Source organism: Nannospalax galili, unplaced genomic scaffold, assembly GCF_000622305.1.
Source record: "Nannospalax galili isolate Female #2095 unplaced genomic scaffold, S.galili_v1.0 scaffold457, whole genome shotgun sequence".
NCBI classification, from domain to species: domain Eukaryota; kingdom Metazoa; phylum Chordata; class Mammalia; order Rodentia; family Spalacidae; genus Nannospalax; species Nannospalax galili.
In genome coordinates this window covers 144,896-164,308 of record NW_008339437.1, presented here as the reverse complement: position 1 = coordinate 164,308, position 19,413 = coordinate 144,896, and the positions used below count along the sequence as shown (strand labels likewise).

General features: G+C 39.3%; 1 pseudogene; it reads right to left on the bottom strand.

The window, feature by feature from the left end:
* Positions 1-4,011: 4,011 nt before the first annotated feature.
* On the bottom strand, positions 4,012-5,770 carry LOC103735049 (annotated as a pseudogene).
* Positions 5,771-19,413: the final 13,643 nt, after the last annotated feature.

The following is a 19,413-nucleotide window of genomic DNA, read 5'->3' as shown; positions in this document are numbered from 1 at the left end:
ACTGAATGGTGATTGCCGAAGCCAAATTTGCTCTTGCAGGGCTACAAAAAGGTCATGGACTTGGGAATGTGACCTGATTGAGCCAACATTTTCCAGAATTTGTAAACTTTGTACCACGTATCGGCTGTCTGATATCAGGTTAAACGGTTGTGTAAATATAGTGAAAACTTTTAGGACTATAGCAAGCTCTGTTGCCTGTGCTGACTTAAAGGGGAATATGTGTGTTTTGGGGGGTAGACCTTCTACACAAATAGACCCAACTCCCCCTCTAGATCCATCCGTGTAAATATTGACTGCTCCAATAATAGGTGAAGTACGTGTAACCCGATGGTGTATTAAAGGGTTACGAGATGCAAATTGCAGTATAGGATCAGCAGGGAGATGGTTGTCAAACCTGCCAGTAGCACTGGTGGCTACAACAGCCCACCTATCATTACATGCAGCTAAAGTTTCTATTTGAAGGGGTGAATAAGGGGTTATGATAATGTCAGGTTGTTTACCAAATGCTTCTATACTAGTTCGCAGGCTTTTTAGTATCAAAGCTGCGACTTCTTCTGGATAATAAGGAAGTATTTTCTTTGGAGAATGAGCTAAGTATAACCACATTATAGGACCCTCTTGCCACAAAACTCCAGTTGGAGAGCAGTTAGAAGCGATAATACAAAGATACAAGGCCTTTTCATAATCTAAACGTGTTACTTGAGCAAGGCTTAAACATTGTTCCACTTTCTGAATGCAGGCCCGTGCTTCAGGAGTAAGCGTTCTAGGGGAATGAAGAGCAGGATTACCTTGGAGTATTTTGAATAGTGGGGCTAAGTCTGCATTAGTTAGTTTACAATAAGGTCTGATCCAGTTTATATCTCCTAAGAGCTTTTGAAATTCATTTAGGGTGTTAAGATGATCTATCTTAATGGTCAGTTTAAGAGGTTTTACTATTGTATTGCTCAACCGGGTTCCTAAATACTCCTTAATCTCTTCCAACTGAATTTTGTCTACAATTAAAACAGCCGGACCGTTGCTTAGGTTGGCTATTTGATATTGATAGGTGTTAACCTCTCAGGCCTGCAACTATTGCAGCTGCCAAGGCTTGCCCTTGAATGGAGTGCTCATTAATATCTCTGCATATTTTGATCCACACATCTAAGGTTCTATTCTTATGAGGTCTGATGGCATCTCTACAGGGTTTATTAGCCGGCTCGTATGCCAACTGCTTGATCAGTGGCATGGCTGAATCCACATTTGGAAACACCCTTCCTACAGTTTCCATCATTTGAGCTAGAAAATCAGCAAAGGGTTCATTCGGCCCCTGAAGGACCTTTGAGAGACTATCATTAAGGTTACCTGAGCCCGTCAGCATCTTCCACGCCTTAAGGGCTGCATAATTAATCTGAGAGTATACTTGCTCTGGATATCCAATATGATTGTTAATAAAAACCCCTTGCCCCATAAGCATATCCACATTCCATGCAGGCTGGCCATTGGCTGCATTAGCAGCTGCTAGTTCTACACAATATTCCAAGTAAGCAGATTTCCAATTCAAATAATCGCCCCCTGAAAGAACAGCCCTACAAAGATTTTGCCAATCAAAAGGAGTCATAGCACGTCTAGTAAGGCTTTCAACCTGAGTTATAGTATAAGCTGCTTGTATCCCATAAGTAGCCACAGATTCTTTCAACCTCTGAATTACTTTCCAGTCCAGGGGTTCATGATATCTTTGATTGTTCTGATCATCAAACACTGGGAAAGCTCCATAACTAGGCACTAGATGGCGCCATATACCTGCACTAAGCGTGCGACAGCTCCTTTCTATGGAGGGCATGGCTTCCAGACAGTCTCTATCCCACGGAGGAGCACTAGGCTCAACCTTTTCCTTTTTCCTTTTCTTTTTATTGTCAGTAATTCTCAGCTGTTCCATAATGCTGTCTAAATCCTCAGAATCATACTCTTCCTCCTCTACTTCTGAAGCACAACACGCACTGAGTTGAGATGCTTCCTCTCTTGCTTCTTCTAAAGCCTGAGCTCCTTGAGCTATATCTGCCTCATACTTCCCTGTTTTATCCGCTAAACATGTCCGTACCAAAGTCCAAATAGCTAGAGTACCTCTAGGGAGGGGTTTTTTCGCATCTTTGTCTGATAACTCTTTTCCTAATCGCTCCCAAGAGGCAACAGCTACAGACCCCTCCTCAAGAAACCACGGGACCTCTGCTGCGATGGTATCCAAGAACTTTTCCACCGTCTCAGCCTTTAACTTAATCCTCCCATGCTTTAAAAGCTGCACTAGCGCAATGTGCACTTTAGCTTTCGATCCGCCAGCACCCATTTTCTCTAAGTTGCTTCTCTGTCCCTTTTAGGGAACTTGAACCTCCGTCCCTTTTAGGGAACTTTAACCTCCGCCCCTTTTAGGGAACTTTAACCTTAGTCCCTTATCTGGGGAGCTTCAGCCTTAGTCCCTTATCCGGGGAGCTTCAACCTTAGTCCCTTATCCGGGGAGCTTCAACCTTCCTCCCTTATCCGGGGAGCTTCAACCTTAGTCCCTTATCCGGGGAGCTTCAACCTTAGTCCCTTATCCGGGGAGCTTCAACCTTAGTCCCTTATCCGGGGAGCTTCAACCTTAGTCCCTTATCCGGGGAGCTTCAACCTTAGTCCCTTATCCGGGGAGCTTCAACCTTAGTCCCTTATCCGGGGAGCTTCAACCTTAGTCCCTTATCCGGGGAGCTTCAACCTTTCACACACGTGCAGCGGCCAGGCAGAGTGCAGCTCGTTAGCCACGTAGCAAGATCATCAGGCTGGCAGCACCTGTTCGGGCTCACCATGCTTCAGAGAATTGGAGTAAACAAGCGGGATTCACGAGCCTTGGCAATCAGCCAAGAGTTGAAGTAAACAGCACGAGGTTTGGCAGCCAGCCAGGGCGCCATCTTTGGCTGGCTCAGCTGTGCTCGCTTCCCACATCCACTCTCCCTGTACTTTAGTTCCTAAGTTTTAATGAGCCTCTGTCCAGAATTAGTTTCAATTCCAAGGCTTTCATTACAGAACATGTTCAGTGCTATTTGAAGACAAAATGAGGATCCCTGTTGGGATAGGGTACAGAAATTGGGCAGAAGAAAAATATTGTCTTTTTGAGTCAGTACTCAGAGAACCACAACTTAAAATTTAAAAGAAATATAATTCAGAGAAAGCTGTGAGATTACTATTATACAGAATTGCAAATCATCAAAATACAAATTAATCATTAACTGAATTCAAGGACACAATACAGATTTTTAAAATTTTTTAAATTATTTATTTAATAACCACATAATTAGAAGAAGTATTTCATTACAACAGCATTGACATATTCAATAACAATTTCCAGAGCTAAGATGCATCTCTTTCAAAATTGGCTATAGGGGCTGCAGAGATGGCTCAGCACCTAAGAGTATTGATTGCTCTTGCAGAGGACCTGGGTTTGATTCCCAGCACCCACATGGTAGCTATGAACCATCCTTAACTCCAGGTCTAGGGAAATCCAAAACCCTCTTCTGACCCTCACAGCATTGCAGAACACGGGTGCACTCATGTACATGCAGGGAATACACTCATACACATAAAATAAAAATAAATAAAATATATTTTTAATTGGCTGTAAATTTTTAGGTTTACAGTTGAATTAATACAGTTATATAATATTGTACTCAGTATAAACCCTAAAAGACATAAAATTGAATGAGGTTTTAACTTTTAAAAAAGATCTCTATTTCATTTAAAAATACTGTTTCATACAGAAAAACTCATTTTTAATGCAACTAATACTTAGATGTCTGCATATGCATCTCTAATCTCTGTATACTTGATTATTACTAGTCATGGTCAGTTACTTTCTGAGATCCTTGGCACCTTAGCATGGATATAAAGTCATCAGATAGATTTCAATGGTAATGTTTTTCACATCTACTAATTAACATGAAGCAAATTTTTATGCTTCTTCCTCAAATATAACTCATTATTTATTTATTTATTTTTGTGTGTATTTCATACAGAACATCCCAAAATTGTTTTGCATTTCATTATTTATTTAGATGTTTAAGCTCTCGAACTAACTTTTTACAAGCTGGTGAACACTGACAAATTATTTCTCACCCAGAACTATGACCACACATTCCCAGATGGTATAAATATATGGTTGAACTAACATTAATACATATCACCATTTTATTGATTACATAATAAAACAAATGATCAAGTATCCAATTATTAAGTTACATAACTAAAAAGGCATATAAAATATTAGCTGTCTGCTCAGTTCATTAGCAGGACCCACTTTTTTTTTTCAAGAGAGGTTAGGGAGAGAAGGGAGAAAAATCATAATGCAAACAAAAAGTTGTAAAACAACTTCCCGTAAGTGTGGAAAAAAAATTACAAGAATTTAAGAAAATTTGAGTAAGAATTGTTTAGCTACAACAATGTATCTCTACCTTTTAAAAATATTTGCTAAAGAGCATATTCTGCATGTTCTGCACAAGACAAAGGCAACATTTTACTAAAAATATTTAATAGCCCCTCCCATTTGTTTTGGAGGCCCTCCCTGTTAAGCTGCACCTCTGAGTGCAAACATTAAATTAACTAAGTTTTTCTGTCTGGAGACATTATTAAAGATATGTGCTTCTGTAACCGTGTAGATTTTTTTAAATGGAGGTTTCCCATAACAGCACATAAGACATAGAAAGACATTAAACAATCACCATAAGACCTGTTTTAAAAAAATTCAATTGCAAAGCAAACCTGGTATGAGTGTGGGAGATGTAAACAGATTGAGCAGGTGAATAACCAGACAGACCCTACAGTATTTGAAATGACTGAAGGTCTAGAGAGAATGTTCTTAGTTCCTGGGATTTGGGTTTTATATGATACTAAAAATATACAAGTTTTGTGCTGGGTATTTTGGCACCTAATTGTTCTAAATCCCTTATTTATTGATAAGATTCTGGCACAGGAATACATTTAAAGACATAACTCGATACCATAGGATTTTGGGAATGGTCAATTGGTACAAATAAGTACATTTTAATTGCTGACCAGCAAAAATATTTTGCTATGTGTCCAAACAGGCCAATCATAACCCAAACACAGAGGTTGCAATTCTGTCAAGCTTGTACGGCCTGGTAAAACTGGTTCAATACTTCATTAGATTTATTCAAGCCAACATGTTGGTTAACTATGCATGACAAATTTGGTCCCATCCAAACTGTCATTTCCAAGGCAATGTCATTAGGCACCCCAGTTTATTGAATACAACAGTTGTTTCTATGACCATTGGAATCCTTGAAGTGCAGCCACATTTTAGGATGGTATTTCGCCAGGTACAAATGTTGCTTGCTGTTAAAAGCTCCACGACACTTTTGTCTTATGAATTGTACTGCATCTTCATATTTCATTCCACCTTCAATTAATGCTAGGGCAGCCAGTGCTGGAGTTCTCCCAAGGCCTACAGGACAAGGGACAACAATGCAGAAACCAGATTCTTCAGAAACTTAATCTTTACGAGAGTTAACCAGTCATCAACAATTTGGTTGGACAGTGGCACACCATCATCATCAGGCCAATCAAAAACATGAATGCCATCTTTCTCCACAAGAGTAGTGTTGTAAGTTGCTTCACATACTCTTACTATTGTGGTACCTCCATATTTCTTAAGTTCCTATATAAATCTGTTTAAGGTTGCATTTGTTGGATTGTGTGTAATAGGGAATCTCATGTTCTTGTATGTGACTTCCACAGGAGCAGGGCAATTCATTCGAGCTCTATTAATTTAGTTTAAATAATCACTCAATAGAGTTAAGAAAGAATTTAAAAACTGATACAGAAATGATGCCAAGAAAAAAAGTCTATGTCAATATTCAATATACTCCACTTGAAATTCTCAGCGCTTTTGAGTATGAAATTGCAAGAAATGGGAAATAAAATGAACCTCCTAACAAGAAGCAGTGACTCTTCAGTACAGTAATACTGAGGCAAGACAAAGGAAGTGCACTGAGGTTTACCCCATCCAGGTCTGAGCTCTTGTAAAAATCCGCAGGTTTCAACTTAACACATCTGTATCCAGGTTACCCACTCTTATGGAGGCTTCTTAGTGGAGTACTGATGAATTTCTACAGTTCACTTGTCACATAAAGGTCTTGCTGTGCCTGGCAGTAATCTCCACTGCCCTTCAGAAATACCATAAATGTGTGACCAATAACATGACAGAACTGGTCTCTCTGTAGAGGTATTCTCTCCCAAGGTTGGTTCCAGAAGAAAGCTCCTCTCTGGTAGTTGGTCTTCACTCTCCAAATGTCCCAAACAATCTTATTCATCTATATACTCACATCCCAAGTGGCACCCTTCCATAACAGCCCCCCCACCACTGGAGTCCACATACTCTGCTCATCCCTGTTACTGTCCACTGTGTTGTCAGTGCCCCCAGCTGTTTCCCAGTGCTTGTCTATCTGCTGAGTCTAGTCAACCTATCTAGAATTTCTTCTTTTAGGAAGATCAGCTCTTCCTCATCTAGCGGCAAGCTGTTGCCAATATTCCTTTAGATAATATTGGGATCTGCTGTTCATTTTCCCAGTTCCATGCTGGGTTACAGTCTGGGAGTCTCTTGGGCCACCCTGGCCAACAACGTAAAGGAAGGTATCTCCTGTCTGGCATTGTCTTTTGTTATGTTGCCTTTAGCTATACAGGTGGACTCTTAAAGAATTATATTGATCCCTTTAATCTTTGGTTCTACATTCCTTTTGGGTGTTTAAGACCATGCAGTTGGTCCAGATGAGCCAATTTCTTTTTACTCTTAAGGTCGTTTGAGAATCTGTGCCTCAGGGGTCACATGGGCTTGAGAGAAGCCCCTGGCTCCTTTCTTTTACCAGTTCCATCTATGTCAGATAAGTCAAAGGTCCTGCTCAACCATGGCTGGCTTAGCTTGGAAGCATGGAGGAAATGTTTCCTCTGTGTTGACCCTCCTCTTTGTAGATGGGTCACTTGTTCAACTCCATCTGGTGGGGTCTCCATGGGCCTCCTTGATCAAGAGGACAGGTGACTCACCACAGTTACAGGACATTTTGAGGGATGCTCCATAGTCCCCTGGAACTTAGTTGACCTTGGAGGGCAAGGAACAAAAACTATCCTTTAAGTCCCTCTGAAGAAATTAGTATAGGCCTCAAAGTATGGCTGTTAAACATCTAAGAAGATTAGTTCCACCAGTCTGGTACTTTTAATTATCATGTGCTATGTAGATAAAGCTTGGGCAAAGATCAAATGTTCTCAGATAAACCCTGACTAGACATATACTATGTTCCTTGAGCTAGTTGTATGTATAATTTCTCAGTAAGTTGTTGGCGGCCTCTGTTTTTTTTTAACTAGGCATTATTTATCTCTTGCATTGTCTAAGCATTCCACCATGATTTCCCCATTTAAAGTGCCCCCATTTTTCCCATTTCTCCCTTAATAATACCCTTCTCCTTTGGTCCCACCTCTCTTGAGCTCCTTCTTTCCCTTTATCCCCAAGGTTCCTTGTATCTCCTTCCCTCCCCCCTCCATTTAAAACAACCCCATTTTTATCCATATCTCCCTTATTAACACCTGTTTCTTACTCTTCTTCTCTTTCAGATTCTTTCCTTTCCTTTACCTCCCTGATTCCTTTTCATTATCCTGGTTCCTGTAGTTATGTCTGGATACATACTCATAAGGATTTGGTGCTAGGCTCCACATATGAGGGAAAATATATGTCATTTGATTTTCTGAATCTGTGTTACTTCACTTAGTATAACAGCTTTTATTTCCATCCATTTACCTGCAAATTTCATGATTTCATCTTTCTTTACTGCTAAGTAAAACTCCATCATATAAATGAACCACATTTTCATTATCCACTCATCAATTGAGGGACACCTAGGTTGCTTCCATCTCTTAGCTATTGTGAAAAGAGCAGAAACAAACATGGATGTACAAGTGTCTCTGCAATAGGATGAGTTCTTTGGGTATGTGCCAAGGAGTGGTATAACTGGGTCAAATGTTTTTTAAGGGTTCTCCAAACTGCTTTCCATAGGGGTTGAACAAGTTTGCAATCCCACCAGCAGTGGATGAGTGATCCCCTTTCCCTACATCTTCTCCAATATTTGGTATCATTTGTTCTCTTGATCTTGGCCAGTCTGAGTGGAGTAAGATGAAATCTTAAAGTTTTGCATTTCCCTAATTACTAATAATGTTGAACACATTTTAAGATGCTTCTTATCCCTCTTTATTACTTCTTTTGAGAACTCTCTGTTCAGTTCCTTAGTCCATCTTTTAATTGGGTTACTTCCTGTCTTGATTCTTTATTTTTTAAGTTCATTATAAATTCTGGATGTTAAACTGCTGTCAGATGTGTTGCTGGTGAAGATTTTCTCCCATTCTGAGGGGTTTTCTCTTCACTTTGTGGGTTGCTTCTTTTGATGTACAGAAGCTTTTTAGTTTAATGAGGTTCCATTTGTTAATTCTTGGACTTGTTTCCTGAGCAACTGATTGTCCAGTTTAGAAAATCCTTTCCTACACCTATATCTTGTAGGTTATTGCCAATGCTTTCTTCTAACAGTTTCAGAGTTTCAGGCTTCACATTGAGGTCTTTGATTCATTTGGAGTTGAGTTTTGTGCAAGGTGAAAGATAGGGGTTTAGTTTCATTCTTCTAGAGGTGGAGATCTGGCTTTGCCAGGACCATTTGCTGAACATGCTGTCTTTCCTCCAGTGAATGTACTTGGCCCCTTTGTCAAATGTCAGGTAGCTGAAATTGCACGTACCTATATTTGGGTCTTCAATTTTGTTCCTTTGATCTAGGGGCCTATTTTTGTGCCAGTACCATGTTGTTTTTATGACTACAGCTCTGTAATACAGTTTAAAATCTAGCATAGTAATCCCCCCAACATTTCTCTTAGTGCTCAGGGTTGCTTTGGCTATCCAAGGTCTTTTGTGCTTCCATATGAAATAGGATTTTTTTCCAATTCTATGAAGAATGTCATGGGGATTTTGATCAGCATTGCATTGAATCTATAAATGGCTTTTTGGAGGATGGTCATTTTCACAATATTAATTCTTCAACTTCATGAGCATGGACATTCCTTCCATTTTCTCGTGTCTTCCTCAATAACTTTTTTAAGATTTAAAATCTTCATTGTAGAGGTCTTTAATGTCTTTGGTCAGGTTTACTCTGAGATATTTTATTTTTATGAGGCTCTTGTGAAAGGGAGTGTTTCTATGTACTCTTTCTTTGATTGCTTGTTGTTGGCATATAAAAAGGCTATTGATTTTTGTAGATTAATTTTGTAACCTGCCACCTTGCTGAAAGTGTCAACCATTTCCAGGAGTTTTCTGGTGGAATTTTTGGCATCTCTGAGGTATAATATCATATCGTCTGCAAAAAGGGATAACTTGATACCTACTTTTCCAATTATTATGCCTTTAATTTCCTTCTCTTGTCTTATTGCTCTTGCAAGAGATTCAAACACTAGGTTAAAAAGGAATGAAGATAGTAGACAACCTTGTCTGGTTCCTGATTTTAATGGGAATGCTTACTGTTTTTCTCCATTTAGAATGATGTTGGCTGTGGATTTGTTGTATATGGCTTTCATTATGTTGAGGTATGTTCCCTCCAGTCCAATTCCCTATAAGACTTTGAACATAAATGCATGTTGAATTTTTGTCAAAGGCTCTGCATCTATTGAGATGGCCATGTGTTTTTTGTCTGAGTCCATTTATATGATTTATGACATTTATTGACTTACATATATTGAACCATCCCTGCATTTCTGGAATAAAGCCAACTTGATCATGGTGGATGATCCTTTTGATGTGTGTCTGTATGCGGTTTGCAAGTATTTTATTGAGAATTTTTGCATCTATGTTCATTAAGGATATGGGTCTGTAGTTTTCTTTTTTGGTTGTATCTTTACTTGGCTTTGGTATTAGAGTGATGCTGGCTTCATAGAAGGAAATTGGAAGTTCTTCCTCCATTTCTATCTTTCTGAATAAATTAAGTAGTATTGATTACAGATTGTCTTTAAATGTCTGGGAGAATTCTTCTGTAAATCCCTATGGTCCTGGGCTTTTTTTAGCTGGGAGTTTCGGTATTGCTGTTTTAATTTCCTTAGGTGTTATGGGTCTGTTTATGCTGTTGTTCTCTTCTTGGTTTAGTTTTGGTGGTTCCCACACTTTTAGATACCCATCCATTTTTTTTAGTTTTTCAAATTTGGTAGCATATAGGTTTTTAAAGTATTCCCTTATAATGTTCTCAATCTTTTTGGTGTCTGTTGTGATGTTTCCCCTTTCATTTCTGATTTTATTGATTTGAAAGTGCTCTTTCTTTCTTTTGGTTTTCTGGACTAGAGAGTCTGTCAACCTTGTTTATCTTTTCCAAAGAACAAGCTCTTGGATAAGTTGACTCTTTGTATTGTTTTCTTTGTTTCTATTTCATTAATTTCTGCTCTGGTTTTTGTTATTTCTTCCTGTCTGATGGGTTTGGGTTTCGTTTTATGTTGCTTTTCAAGTGTCTTGAGTTGCAAAGTTAATCATTTATTTGTGTTCTTTCTGATGTTGCAAAGGCACTTAGAGCTATAAACTTCCCTCTGAGGATTACTTTCAATATGTCCCGGAGGTTTTGTTGTGTTGTATTGTCCTCTTCATTTAGTTCCAGGAATACTTTTATTTCTTTCTTAATTTCTCTTGTGACCCATTCATCATTCAGGGGTGTGTTGTTTGATCTCCATGTGTTCATGTAGTTACTAGGGTTTCTTCCAGTGTTGGTTTTAAGCTTTACTGCATTGTGTTCTGATAGAATGAATGGAATTATTTCAGTCTTTTTTGTGTGGTATTGTTTAATTCAGATGTCTCTCTGCTAATTCTCTGTCTTGTTGACCTATCTAATGGAGACAATGGGGTATTGAAGTCCCCAGCTATTAATGAGTTGGGATTAATCTGGGTCTTAAAGTCCTGTAGTACTGTTTTTATGAAGTTGCGTGCACCAGAGTTTGATGAATATATGTTCATGATTGTAATATCTTCTTGATTTATTGTTCCTTTGATGAGAATGAAGTGGCATCTTTGTCTCTTTTGATTAGTTTCAGTTCAAAGTCTATTTTTTCAGATACTAGAATTGTAACACCTGCTTTTTTCTTAGTACCATTTACTTGGTATATTTTTTTCCCATCCTTTCAGCTTAAAAATAGGACAGGTAGTGCCTGTCCTTGAAAGTGAGATGAGTTTCTTGCAGACAACAAAAAGATGCGTTTGTTTCTTAATCCATTCAAATAGTTTGTGCCTTTTAACTGGGAAATTCAGTCCATTGAGATTCAAATTTATTAATGAAAGGTGTGTACCAATTCCTGTCATTTTTATTGCTGTTCACATTCTTGGTGTAGCTGTGCATTTCCACAGTTATACCTTAACTAAATTTCTGTAACTCCTTGGGTATACTTGTTCCTTTCTTCAGCTTTTTGTATTGCTTCAAGAACTCTCTGAAGGGCTGGTTTTGTAGACATGAATTCTTTTAGCATATTTTTCATGGAAGACTTTTCTTTCCCCTTAGATTATAATAGACATTTTGGCTGGGTAATCTGGGTTAGCATATGTAGTCATTTAGAACTGGGAATACTTTGGTCCAGGCTCTCTGGCTTTCATAGTTTGCACTGAAAAGTCAGCTGTAATTCTGATGGGTTTTCCTTCATATGTGACTTGTTTTTTCTCTTTTGCAGCTTTCAGTATTCTCTTTGTTCTGTATGTTTATTGTCACTACTATGATGTGCCATGGAGAGTTTCTTTTCTGGTCCTATTTGGTGTTCTATGAGCTTCTTGTATTTGTATGGGGATGTCTTTCTTTAATTTTGGGAAATTTTCCTCTACAGTCCTGTTGAAGATCTGGTCCATATCATTAGCTTGAGATTCTTCTCCTTCCGGTATGCCTATGATTCATAAGTTTGGTCCTTTTATGGTGTCACACAATTCCTGCATATTGTATTCTTGTGTTTTCTTAAAATTTTCTTAATCTTTGCTTGAGGGGTCTAATACATCCACCTTCTTCCAGTCTTAATATTCTGTTTTCCATCTCATTCATCCTATTGCTGGGGCTTCCTTCTGTTGTTTCTACTTGGCTTATTGAGTGTTTCACTTCCTTCTTCATTTCAGCCTGATTATTCTTCAATATTTCTCTTTTCTGAATTCATTCAGATAATCCCTATCTCCTTTCAGTTCTTTGTGTGTTCTTTAAATTCACTAAATTCCTTTATGATGTTTATAATTGTTCTTTTGAATTCCATGTCCTGTCTTATCTCTAGGGGGTTCTCATTGTACTCCTCTACAGGACTGTTCGTACTCGGTGGGGATATATTATTTGGATTTTTCATGTTCTTACTTTTTCACTGTGACTTTGACATGTGAATTTCTTTTGTAGTTTCTGATTCTTGTGTGAGACTCAAGCTTTCCTTTGTTTAGTTGTTTACTTTTTGGGCATGAAAAGCTGGTTGGTCTAGGCTTCAGTTTCTCTCTTTTGATTTTATTTTGAAGGAGCCAAATTGATTTTGTCTTGCTGCTCAGGAGTTCCCACAGAGGCCCAAGTCAGATGAGGATCAGATGCTCTCAGTCTTTCTCCTAAGGTCTGGATCCCTCCAGGGAAGATGCTGGCCTCAGGAATTTAGGGGTTGGGCTGGACTGGGACCAGGGCTCAGGAAAATGCTGGCTCCAGGAAGATGGGGGGCTGGGCACCCAGGAATCTAAAGGGAGGTAGGGGCGGGAAGGGGCCCTGATGGCTTCTGAGGACTAGAGGGAGGAATTGGGTTAGTCTGGGCCAAGAGGTCAGTCCAGAGGTCTGGGGTGCCAAGCCAAGAAATGGGCCAGTGCCCACATTAGGAGAGATGGGGTGGTGGTGCTGGGAGGGTGAATGAGGCTGGGGGAGTCAAGGCACAGTGGGAGCCACCAAACTTACCCATGAAAGATGCTGGCCCCAGGAAGCTGGGGGGCTGGGCTGCCCAGAAATGCAAAGGGAGGTGGGGATGGGCAGAGGCCCCAAGGGCTCCCAGGGACTAGAAGGAGGAATTGGATTGGTCTGGATGCAAAAGATTAGGAAGCAGTGGGGAGTCTGGGCCAAGAGCAGCAGATTTTTTTTTTTAATCTCTATTCATAATGTATCTGAAAGAGTATGGATGTGGCATTTTCTACATTCTAGAATTCATGGCACATCTAGAAATACTTAAAAAAATAACATTTTTTATATATCATCATTGTAAAATGCTCCACTTAGAACAAAAGAACACACTTGAGAATCCCACTAATCTCACCGTCATCTATACATTCCCAGGTATCAGACAAAATGTGCAACAGACTAAATGGTGAGTTCCTCAGAAATTCACCCACACCCTCACAACCTTCTCCTCACTCCTAGCCTAGCTGTAATGGCAGAGTTCTCATCCTAAATCAGCCTAGTAACCCAGAACCTCACCCACACCTGTTGCCTTCCCCTCATTCATGCCCGCCCATTGAATTAAACAAATCCTCGCCCTACCTCATCACTGCCCCCTCATTGCCTAGTCCAGTCTTGTTGAGCTAGCAAGAACTTCACCCACCCTGTCTAGCCCTGTGAGTTCTCCTAAATCTATCTCTCCTCCACCACTTTCTTTATACTTCCAGGCATACCTGGGACACTGCAGCCTCTGTACTAACCCAAGAAGACACAGGGGAATCCCACGCCTTCTTCTGACCTCTGCAGGCATTGCACGACACAGGTGCACTTACACACACGCAGGCATAACACTCAGACACATAATAAAAATAAATATTTTTAAAAATTGCATTGAACACTTTGTGCATTTCATACAACATATCTTGATTGTATTTAGAGCTCATGCCCTATGTGCATCCCCATACTACTACAGATAGATTTCAAGCATTCGTTCATAGATGTTAAGGCCTATTGAGTCAAGTTTGTGTCTCCAAATGTCTCTCGATGTGAGTCCATTCACTGGAGTCTGTTCAGACTATCTAGCATCACTCCCTTAAAGAAGACCAACAATCCCTCACTCAGCAGTGGTCAGTTGCCAATAGTTCCTCAGGTAAGGTTGGGCTTCTTAATCATTTGCCCATTTTTAAGCTGGTTTTTGTCTGATTTGACTTTGCATGGAACTTGTGCATGCTGTCACAATTATTGCAAGGTCATATGAACAAGTTCCCAGATGCCTTGAAAACTATGTTTCCATGTGGTTATCCACAACCCCAGCTCTTGCAGCCTTTCTTTCCCCTCTTTCTCAATAGTCTCTGAGCCCTGGAAGGCAGAGGTTTAAGAGTCCTAGCCCAGGATATACATTCTGCAGTCTCTTATCTTCTAGTTTTTAACCAGTTATGGATGTCTGAGCTAATCACCATCAGTTGTATGAGGAAGCTTTGATGGTAAGGGTTGAGGGATGCACTAATAGTCCCTCTACCCCTTATTTTGCTATGATCCCTGAGCCTTAGGTGTAGACGTGGCATTGTAGATATTTCACTTCAGGCTGGACATCTCACAGATATCTCTGCATCTCTGATGTCTCACTTGTCCTCTGCATTAGACCATTTTCTCTAGGCTCTATGACCTCTCTAGCCTCTCCATGTGTATTTGGCTATGTTTACAGGACCACACATGAGTTCCTTCCCATTGAGTGGCTCTTAAGTTCAATTACATAGTTGTTGATTACTCCCAAGATAAAAGCGCCACTACTGCCCCAATAGAGATTGTTTTCTATACCAGTCACTGTTGTGTTTATTAGGCTTCACAGCTGGGTTGGATCATTCATTGGTTTTCTCCTTTAGCAGCTTACTCATCATCTGATACTATGAGAGCTAGTCTTCAGGGAGGCTTCCAGGTCAGTATCAGCTCAATTTCTCCAAGTCCTGTGTCCTAAGTATGTCCTGACTTCAGCAATAGGGTCTTACCTTCAAGTTCTGGGAGGTAACCAGGGGCTCTAGCAATATCCTGCGTTATTTTGGGAATCTCTTGGATTATCCTGGTCAACAACTCAAAAGGGGAAAGATTTCTCCAGTCTGATACTGTTTCTTGGTATATTATAGCCTTCAGATATACATATGCATATATGTGTAGACTTTTGAACTAATAAATTTCCCTCTGGTTTTCACACCATCTAAGCATTATTGACCTCACCTTACTCTTTCTGCATAACAATACTCTCTCATCCCTCCCCAGTTAAAGTGCACCATTTTCCCCATTCCCCTTTGATAACATCTGGCTCCTATTATTCCTCTTTCTCAGGATCCTTCTTCTCCTTGACCCCCATGGTTCCTTTCCATTTTCCTGGCTCCTTCTGTTACATGGATATATACACACATTTAAGGAATTGGAGCTAAGATTCACAAATGGGGGAAAACATACCTCGTTTGTTTTTGAGTCCATACTACTTCACTTACTGTAAGTTTCTAGTTCCATCCATTTACCTACAATTTTCATGATTTTGTTCTTCTATACCACTAAGTAGAATGCTCTTGTGTTAATGTACCATATTTTCATTATCCATTCATTAGTTGAGGAACATTGAGGCTGTTTCCATTTATTAGCTACAGTGAAAAGAGCAACAACAAGCGTGGCTGCACAAGTATCTCTTCAGGAGGATGAGTCCTTTGGGTACATGTCAAGGAATAGTATAACCAGGTCACATGTTAGACTTATTTTCGTTTTTTTAAGAGTTCTTCATACTGCTGCTTTTTATCCGTGGTTGCACTAGATTGCAATCCCATAAGCAGTGAATGTAAGTTCCCTTTTTCGCCCATCCTGTCCAGCACCAGCTATTTTTTTCCTCTCTCTCTCTCTCTCTCTCTCTCTCTCTCTCTCTCTCTCCCTCCCTCCCTCCCCCCTTCCAGGGTCTCCCTGCAGCCACAGCTGGCCTGGAACTCAGTATGTAGACCAGGCTGTCCTTTAACTCAGAGAGATCCACCTGCCTCTGTCTCCTGAGTACTGGGACTAAAGTCGTGCACCACCATGTCCAGCATCATTTGTTCTCTTGATTTTAGCCATTCTAACTGGGGCTTAATAAAATCTTAAATGTGCTTTTGCTTCACATTTCCCTAATTACTAAGGATGTTGAACTTTTGAAAATGTTCTAAGGTGTTTCTTAGCAATTTTTATTTCTTCTTTTGAGAGCTCTCTGTTCATATCCATAGCCCATCTTTTAATTGGGTCAGTTTTCTTGATTAGTTTTTGAGTTATGTATTCTGGATATTAATCTGTCATATTTGTAGCTGCTCCCACTCTGTGGGCTTTATCTTCCCTCAATTTTTATTTCTCTTGCTGTACAGAAGCGTTTTAGTTTACAAAGGTCGCACTTGTCAGTTGTCGACCATAATTCCTAAGCAATTGATGTTTGATTTAGAAAGTCCTTTCTTGCACCTATCTCTTTTTGGTGTCTGTTGTGATGTTTCTTTCCCCTTTCATCTCTGAGTTTAATTGGATTTGCCTTTATTATTTATTTATTTATATTTATTTTTGTTAACATGGCTAAAAGTCTATCTTTTCAAAGAACCAGCTCTTAGAGTCACTGGTTCTTTGCATTATTTTCTTCGTTTCTATTTCACGGATGTCTGCTCTGATTTTTATTTTCTTCTTATCTGTTGGGATTCTATTTGGTTTATTCTTGCTTTTCCAAATTCTTGAGTTGTACATTAAATCATTTATTTGTGTTCTAATTTTTTAACGTAGGTGCTTAAAGGTATAAATGTTGCTCTTAAAATTGTTGAGTCATGTAATTATTTTCATTCAGTTCCAGAATACTTTTCTTTCTTGGTTTCTTCTTTGACCCATTCATCATTCAGGAGTGTGCTGTTAAATCTCCGTAAGTTCATGTAGTTACTAGAGCTTCATTTAGTCTTGATTTTCAGTTTTATTGCATTGTGGTTCAAAAGAATACATGGAATTATTCCAACTTTTAAAAGTTTGTTGAGGTTTCTTTTGTGCCCCAGTATGTCTATTTTAGAGAAACTTGCATGGATTGCTGAATAAACTGTACATTCATTGGTACTTGGGGGAATTATTCTGTAGATGTCTGTTAGGCTCATTTGATGTATGGCATCATTTAACTCATATATTTCTCTGTTCTTTGTCCAGATGACCTGTCTATTGGAGGTAAGCCATTGAAATCACCTACTATTATTGAGCTGGGATTAATCTGTGTCTTGAAATCCAGTAATATTGTTTTCATGAAACTGTATGCATCAGTTTGTTGCATATATATTCACAACTGTGATGTCTTCTTGGTCGACTGTTCCCTTGATCAGAATGTAGTGACCTTCTTAATCTCTTAAGATTTGTTATAATTTGAAGGTCTCTTTTGACAGATATTAAAATAGCAACCCCTGCTTGTTTCTTAGTGCCATTTGCTTGGAAGACTTTTTTTTCCATTCTTTCACCCTAAAGTGTTGACTGACCTTGGAGATGAGTTTCCTGTTCACATGTAGATGGATGTTTCTTAATTCACTCAATTAGCTTGTGTCTTTTATTGGAGAGTTGAACAGATTATTATTTAGTTATTATTGGAAGGTGTGGGCTGGTTACTGTCATTTTATTTTGTGTTTATGTTCTTGGTCTTATTTTTAATTTCCATATTTTATACCTTCGTTTGTTTTCTTTCTGTAACCTCGTGTATGGTCATTTCTTTCTTCACTCCTTTTTATTGTTTCAAGTATTCCTTGTAGGGCTCATTTGGTGGACAGGACTTCTTTCAGCTTACTTGTATCATGAATGATTTTTCCTTTCTCTTCAATTTTGATAGTTTTTCTGGGTAAAGAATTATGGGTTGGCATCTAGGGGCATTAAGAACTTTGTTCCAGGATATTTTGGCTTTTGTAGTTTGCATTGGAAAGTCAGCTGTAAGTCTGATGGATGGGTTTTTCTCTTGTAGCTTTCAGTACCCTGTGTATTTAGTGGTTATACTATGATATTGCTATGAGTTTTTATTCTTCTCCTAATTGGTGTTCTATGGGCTTCTTGTATATAGGTGTCATTCCTTAATTTAAGAGTTTTCATCTATAATGTAGTTAAAAATGGTCAATGCCATTGACCCGAGATTCTTCTCCTTTCTCTATGCCTATGATGTGTATGTAGATTTGGTCTTTTCATGGTGTCCCACATTTCCTACATATTCCATTCCTGAACTTTTTCTCTTTCCTCGAAGGGTCCAATTCTTCAACTTTGTCACCAGTTTTGATACTATTTTCCATATCATTGTTTGTGAGGCTTTCTTCTGTCCTTTCAAGTTGGCTTGCTGAGTTTTTCTCAGTTCCACCTTTATTTTACTCTGAGTTTTCTTCAATATTCATGAATTCATTTTTCAAGTCCTGAAAAAATCCATCTATATAGCTGTATTTCCTTGAAGTTTATTCTTCTCTGTTTTGAGTTCTTTAAATTTATTGAATTCTTTGATGATGTTTGTTTTTTCTTTTAAACTCCAGGTCCTGGGGTTCCTCTGGACGGTTCTCATTGTAGTACACTTCTGTAGGACTGGTGAGTTTGGGTGGGGACATAACCTCTCGGTTTTTCATATCATTTGTTTTCTTGCACTGTGTCCTGGTGTACAGATTCCTTTATTGGTTGTGTCTGACATGAAATTCCAGCCTGCCTTTATTTAGCTTAAGTTTGATTTTCTTTTAATTGTTCATGTAGTTTGGTTGCTTTCTGATTGGGTATGAATAGTCTTATGTTTCAAGTTCTGACATTTGGTTTTGTATTGGTGGGACAGGATGGTTACAGGCATGCTAGTCAAGAGCTCTCCAGCAGAGCAAAGGTACCTAGGCCCGATTAGATTGTGGGGATCCAGTCAATGTGTTCTGCCAGGCTAATCTGAAGCTCTCCAATGGGAGGAGCAGGAGGGAACCCAGGCCCAAAGAGGGGATGGGGACAGCATGGGTAGGGTCTAAGTAGCTAAGCAATATAGATGTGAGCCCTCTTTGGTAACCTTTTAAAAAATACTTTTTCTTAAATTTCTAGCATAATGTAACTTTATCATATCCACACCCTCATTTCAACTGTTTTCAGAGCCCCTTCAACACAACTCCCCCAAACTTCATGCACTCCATTTTCATTTATTCATATATTTATATTTTATCACATGGAGTCTAATTACTATTGCCCATTTGCACTAGGGTCATCTATTAGGGCAGCAGAAGCCTAACAGTGCCCACACAAAAAAAGTGACTCTACCTACCTGACAAGTCATCACCTGCCAATAGCGACTGAGGTGGAGGTGAGGCCTTGGTAGCTCCTCCATGATTCATGTTGTCAATTTTAACTGTCTTGATCTTGTGCAAAGCTTGTGCTTGTAACCACGCCTGTGAAATTTGATGTGTACAACAGCCAGTTCATGTCCAGCAGGCATCATTTCATTGCTTTCCTCCAACCCTCTGGC